The sequence below is a fragment of the Schistocerca serialis genome, chromosome 9, assembly GCF_023864345.2.
Source record: "Schistocerca serialis cubense isolate TAMUIC-IGC-003099 chromosome 9, iqSchSeri2.2, whole genome shotgun sequence".
In the NCBI taxonomy this organism is placed as follows: Eukaryota; Metazoa; Arthropoda; class Insecta; order Orthoptera; family Acrididae; genus Schistocerca; species Schistocerca serialis.
Genome location: NC_064646.1, coordinates 368,525,538 through 368,531,800, shown reverse-complemented (window position 1 = coordinate 368,531,800; position 6,263 = coordinate 368,525,538).

The window sequence follows — 6,263 nt, the reverse complement described above, 5'->3', positions numbered from 1 at the left end:
CGTTATTTCCGTATTCAAACTCCACAGTGCGTAGCGTTACACTGACGCCCACCTAATTACCTCCCGGGTCTAAATTATCATGCTCTCATATAGCAAACACGTTGGGCTGCCACGCAGACATCAAAACTTCTCAGTACTAATCCAGTCGATTAAACTCCTGACCTCAAGACTGGCTGCCGAATCACGAACAAATTATTTTCAGTTAACATGTCGGAGTATATTATTGCTGATGACGAGAGAGAATTCAAAATCAAATTAAGACCGTCAGTGTCCTGTTATACACCACTACGACCGACCGCTACCCGTCTGCCTCATAACAGCGACTACTCACGCTTGCTTCCTCGAGGATCGAACTATTTTTCGACAATCTTAGAATGATGATTATCCCTTGTACATGTTACGTTCATACTTAGTGGCCTTCGGTAACATTTCTGGTGGTCAGCTGCAGTAGTTGTAGCGTCGCTGACTCGCGCTGCTACCCACTCGCTCTGGTTATGGTGCATCTCTGACTGACATCTGGTTTTCGTCAGCTTTTTCTCTCGGTCTATAGATACTATAACATGTCAAAGGAATGGACCTTAAAACATAGCTTTCACAAGGTTTGAACATCCATTTTCTTGTCGAGACTAAGTTGAGCCATCTCTGTTACGTAATTCGAAACGAAAAAAATCGTAACGGAAAGTTTTGGCGCATTACAAGATATTCCGATAGTCTTACGCGATTGCACGTAAATAGATTTACACGGGCATAAGTTTGAGAAAAAACATCTTGTGAAAACAAAACCCGACGAAATTAATCTTATTTGAAAATTACGTTAGCATACGAATTAGTAAAATGTAACTCACAAATTTATTTCAATTTTAGTCTTGTAATCAAACCAGACGGAGACTTAGTGACAATCGAGCTCCAACAGATCAGGCAAGTGATCCTATACAGTTGTTGAGTGATTGACTGTCTGTTTGTCCTAACAGTTATAGAGAGAGAGAAAGAGAGAGAGAAATAATTAAAGGCCGTAAGTATTTGATTACTGACAAGCATATCTAGTGCATAATTATCTGGTTGTATTTACACGTCCTTAAATAGAATTATAATTTTTATATACTCCCTCACACAGTATTCATAACTGTGTACTGCTCAGTATTCCTATTATCTGTATATTTTGTTTTTGTTGGTTTATTTCAAAATCTGGAGCACCGTATTTTGGAGTTTCGTAAGCTATTATTTACAAATCGACTCACTAAACAGATTATTGTCTAGATAAAAGTGGTTTTGTTGTGATGTTTAAGCTGAAGACTGGTTTGATGCATCACTCCATGCTACTCTTCATCTCCGAATAGCTACTGCAAACTATATCGTCCTGAATCTGCTTACTGTATTCATCTCTTGGTCCACCTCTACAATTCGTACCCGCCACACTGCCCTCAATTACTTAAGTGGTGATCCTTTAGTCTCAGAATCAGCCGATCCCTTCTGTTAGTCACGTAGTGGAGCGATTTCTTATCTCCCCAATTCTATTCAGTAGTTCCTGATAAGTTACGTGTTGGACCCATCTCATCTTCAGTATTCTTCCGTAGCACCACATTTCGAAAACTTCTGTTCGCTTTTTATCTAAACTGTTTATCGTACTTGTTTCATTTCCATACATGAGTACACTCTGAACAAATACCTTGAGAAATAACTTCCTAACACATAATCTTTCCACTGCCAGTCTACACTTTATATCCTCTCTGCTTTGGCAATCAGTTAATTTGCTGTCCAAATAGCAAAACTCATCTATTACTTTAAGTGTCTCGTTTATTAATCTGATTCCCTTAGCATCACCCGATTTAATTTGACTACATTCTGTTATCCTTGTTTTGCTTGTGTTGATGTTCATCTTATATCCTCCTTTCAAAACACGGGCCATTCCATTCAACTGCTGTTCCAAATCCTTTGTTTTCTTTGACAGAATTACAATGTCATCAGCAAATCTCAAAGTTTTATTTTTTCTCCCAAGACTTCAATTCACTCTCCAAATTTTTCTTTGGTATTCTTTACTGTTTGTTCAATGTACAGATTGAATAACATCGGTGATAGGCTACAAACCTGTCTCACTCCCTTCTCGGCCACTGCTTGCTTTTCAAGCCCCTCGACTCTTATAACTCCCATCTGGTTTCTGTACAGGTGCGAACAGCCTTTCACTCCCTGTATTTTACCCCTACTACCTTCATAATTTCAAAGACAGTATTCTAGTCAACATTGTAAAAAGCTTTTTCCAAGTCTAAAACTTGCAGCCTCTGCCAGCTCTCCTTCTCCCCAGAGTAGTCCCCATTGATATTAATAGCTCCCCATCTCATTACCATTTGTTTGCCAAGTCGTATCTTAGGAGTCCCTGGTTTGTCAGTTAAAGGTGGGACTCCGTCACCTCCAAAGGTCCGAGGCATTTTGCTCTGGTTGTTACCAGCATCATATTTGAAGTACCTGGGAAGCAGGTTGCTAGCCTTACTTGCCCCGAGTCCCATTGGGTTTTACCCCTAACGGTTGAGGGACTAACCAGTGGATTTGGTAGTCTTTGCCGTATGAGCACAAAGGTGACAACGACTCAGAATATGTCCGAGATGCCCAGCCTTATTCCAAAGTAACTGGTGTCCCGACTGTCAGGACCACTTACTTGCCCACTCATACGTTGCCCGTGGTTCATGAACTAGGACATGACTACAGGAACCCACACCATGAACCACACTGATTAGCTGAGAAGAGGATAATTAAACGGTCGCCAGACCACTAGGATAATGAATCTCCCGATTCTTAAAAAAGGTAATAGCAAAGGAATTTAAGCATATAATCACTGGCCCGGCAACAGAAGGTTGTCGCGCTTTTCCACAATACAACAGTTCAGCAGAAAATAAATGAACCAGAAAACTGAGTTTGCACTTACTTATTCGGAAATACTAAATTTTGAAAATAAAGTTAAATGAAGTTACTGTTTAAATAAATGCAACTAAAACTTTGTTATGTAAAAAATGACTTCCAGTAACCTCCGCGAAACTTAATGTTAAATTTAGAAAAATGCAAGCAATTTACTTTTGATTATTGAAAGATTGAGTTGAATTCACTTTAAGCAAATGAACAACTGGTTTTAATTTTAAAATAACAACAATAAAATACATACCAAATCAGCAGAAGTCACTTGCTACGCTAAACACAAAATAAATCAAAAGTGCACTCTTAATTTGTGCTGTATTTTTAGTTATTAATTTTGCCAGTGAACTTTTACGTTACTTTAAATGAATGAAGTTAATACTCAAAATTAGAAACTACTTAAGCATCTGTTATACAATACAAAGATGTACAGTTATTGACGCAGAAGATTTAGACTGAAACTGGTCATTAGCAAACAAACAAAACTGGCAGTAAAAAGTTAATTAATTTTCATATTTTTAGGTCCCTCAGTGGCTGCGTGGAAAGGAAGGAAACCCTGATTAGTAATAATGTCTGACGACATTGACAACACAGGTACATTACAAGTTTAAGCATCGCCGGTCATTATTCACGTTAGTCATACTTTGTGAAAGATATCCCACTGGGTAATGCCCCTGAAAACTTTCTTATATTTTGTCACTTTACGGCCTTACCATGTTGTAGCAGTGCAGGTGATGAAGAATGCAGCCGACGACATTGCTGGGATGCCGCTGCTGTTGCTGACTTTGGTTGGGAACCCCGACTCGTCTCCAGAGCCACGGATAATTGTGGGACAGGCAGTAGTTGGAGCTGCAGCTTCCTCCGCCTGTCAACTCCTACCGCGCTCTGATTGCTCGCGGGTTAACGAATTTAGTACGCCTACACTGGCGCGATCGGAGCTACACACCGCGGCTGCGGGAGCGCCCAACAAACGCTTCCGCACTCTTTCATGACTCAAGCTGCTCTGCTTCCTCTCTGCTCACAGTGCGACAGCGACTCTCCATTCTAGTTCTAGGGGACTGATGACCTCAGATGTTAAGTCCCATAGTGCTCAGAGCCATTTGAACCAATTTGATAAACACTGTTGAACAGGTTTGTCTGATACATTGGCTGAATTAGAAATTATCGTGAGCTAGATAGTTTATTAGAGAGTTTAACATTCAGTCAGTGTACATACTGCGAATCCCTGACTTGCACCACTACAGCTTCCACCTGCTCTGCTCTCGGTTACACTGCCGCCGTTGTAGTTCATCCTGGAGCCGACTTCCACGAACGGTGGCCACATGGAGTAACTGCCGTCGTTTGGGGCGGAATCATTAAACTTACGATGCCCACGGTCTCTGCGATCGTCGCGTCCTCGTCCATAGAAGGCGAAGATGTAAGAAAACATGTGCAAAATTTCATTATTCATTACAGTAGGTGTTTTACGACGACATGCTGAAAAGTAATGACTCAGAATTTCTTATGTGAAGGCTTTTTAAATAGAATAAACGTTATTATCATATGACATCTTTATTTTTCATGTCTACATATTTACAGCCCTCTGCTGCAAGAGGACTCCAAATTGTAGCGCGTGACATGATGGTGTGCAACGTAACTATGTTGGTGCGTGAAAAACATAGTGCTGTGATCGAGTTTCGAATTCGTAGAGTTCGTCCATATTTGGAGCACTCTTTCTTTCAGCGTGCCACGAGCGCACCTGCGCTGCGACATCTGCAATAATCCGTCGCTATGGGTTCACTATCATCGAGCATCCTCTCTAGAGCTCCAACCTGGCACACATCCGAATTTCATCCGTTTCCAAAACTTAAAAAAACGCCTTCGAGGACTTCACTTTGATATTGATGAGGCGATGAAAACAGAGGTGAGGTTGTTGTTCTGTCAACAAAGTCAAACGTTCTACAGTGATAGTATCAACAAACTGGTCTATCGTTGGAAGAAATGTGTTCGTCGCCAGGGTGACTATGTTGAGAAGAAAATATGTGAACATGAAAAATAAGTATGTAGAACATTAATAATACTTCGTTTCTTTTCAGCACACCCTCGTAGATTTCAGACAGAGATCAATTGTTTACTCACTACATTATGTGAGAATATTTTAATGAACATATGGTAGGTAGTGAAAATTTGTTCCAGACTGGTACTCGAATCCCGTTTCCTGCTTTCTGCAATCTTCCAAATTAACCGTTTTAATACTAATTTATTATCTAGAAACAACACGTGAAAATAACATTTTTTTAAACATTCAGTTATAGTGTTTAATTATAAGAAACATTGCGAGCGACAAACATTATCAATATTTCTTACAATTTCTCAGGAATAAAAAATCGATGAATATGAAAACATAAATTTGTTTTCATAAGCTAGTACACACACCATGTACATGTGTTTATAGTTTCGTTTTCAACGTTTATTGTATGTGTCAGTTGCTGTGTGACAAATGTTGCCTACATTTTCAAAATGTAAGCTCCAAGTATTTGAGCCGCGCGGGATTAGCCGAGCTGTCTGTGGCGCTGCAGTCATGGACTGTGTGGCTGGTCCCGGCGGAGGTTCGAGTCCTCCCTCGGGCATGGGTGTGTGTGTTTGTCCTTAGGATAGTTTAGGTTAAGTAGTGTGTGAGCTTAGGGACTGATGACCTTAGGAGTTAAGTCCCATAAGATTTCACACACATTTGAACGTCCAAGTATCTGACGACAGTGCACGTAAATAAAAACTGAAAAGAGAAAAGCAAATTGCATACCGCTGTTTGAAATAGAAAGGCGAGATACTTAAGGCTACTTCTACTCTAGAGGCACACAATTTCATCAGACTAATAGCAAGAAACATATATCATCCACACTGACATTTCAGATAAAAAAAGTTACCGAAGATCCTTCTGCAGCTGGTATCTCACCACGTGTTGCATTGTTGAGAAATGGTTCGAGCGACCATTTGTGTTCCAAAATCAAATAAAAGATCTGGTACTTATAGGGATCCGGCTCTTGCTGCTTCTTTTGGGGCAGGAAGAAAAAGTATGATGAACAGTAACAAACAAACTTCAGGTGAATCGATTGTCACTAGAGCAGCAGACGTCTCACCACGGCCCAGGATTGTTACTGAGTTAAAATCACATTAAAAGAGTCTGAATAACTTCCCTGTATACTTTCCATTGCAAATATTCTTAAGGTGATGGCGGTCCTCAGCATGCAATAGCAGATACTGCTACAAATTGGGAGATTTTATGGAGGTCGCATAAAAAACAAACTGCGTGACAGTGTGCGATGGCTGTTCTGTTTCACTAATGGGTACGTATACCAGTGAGGTCAAAATATGTCGTTAGGCTA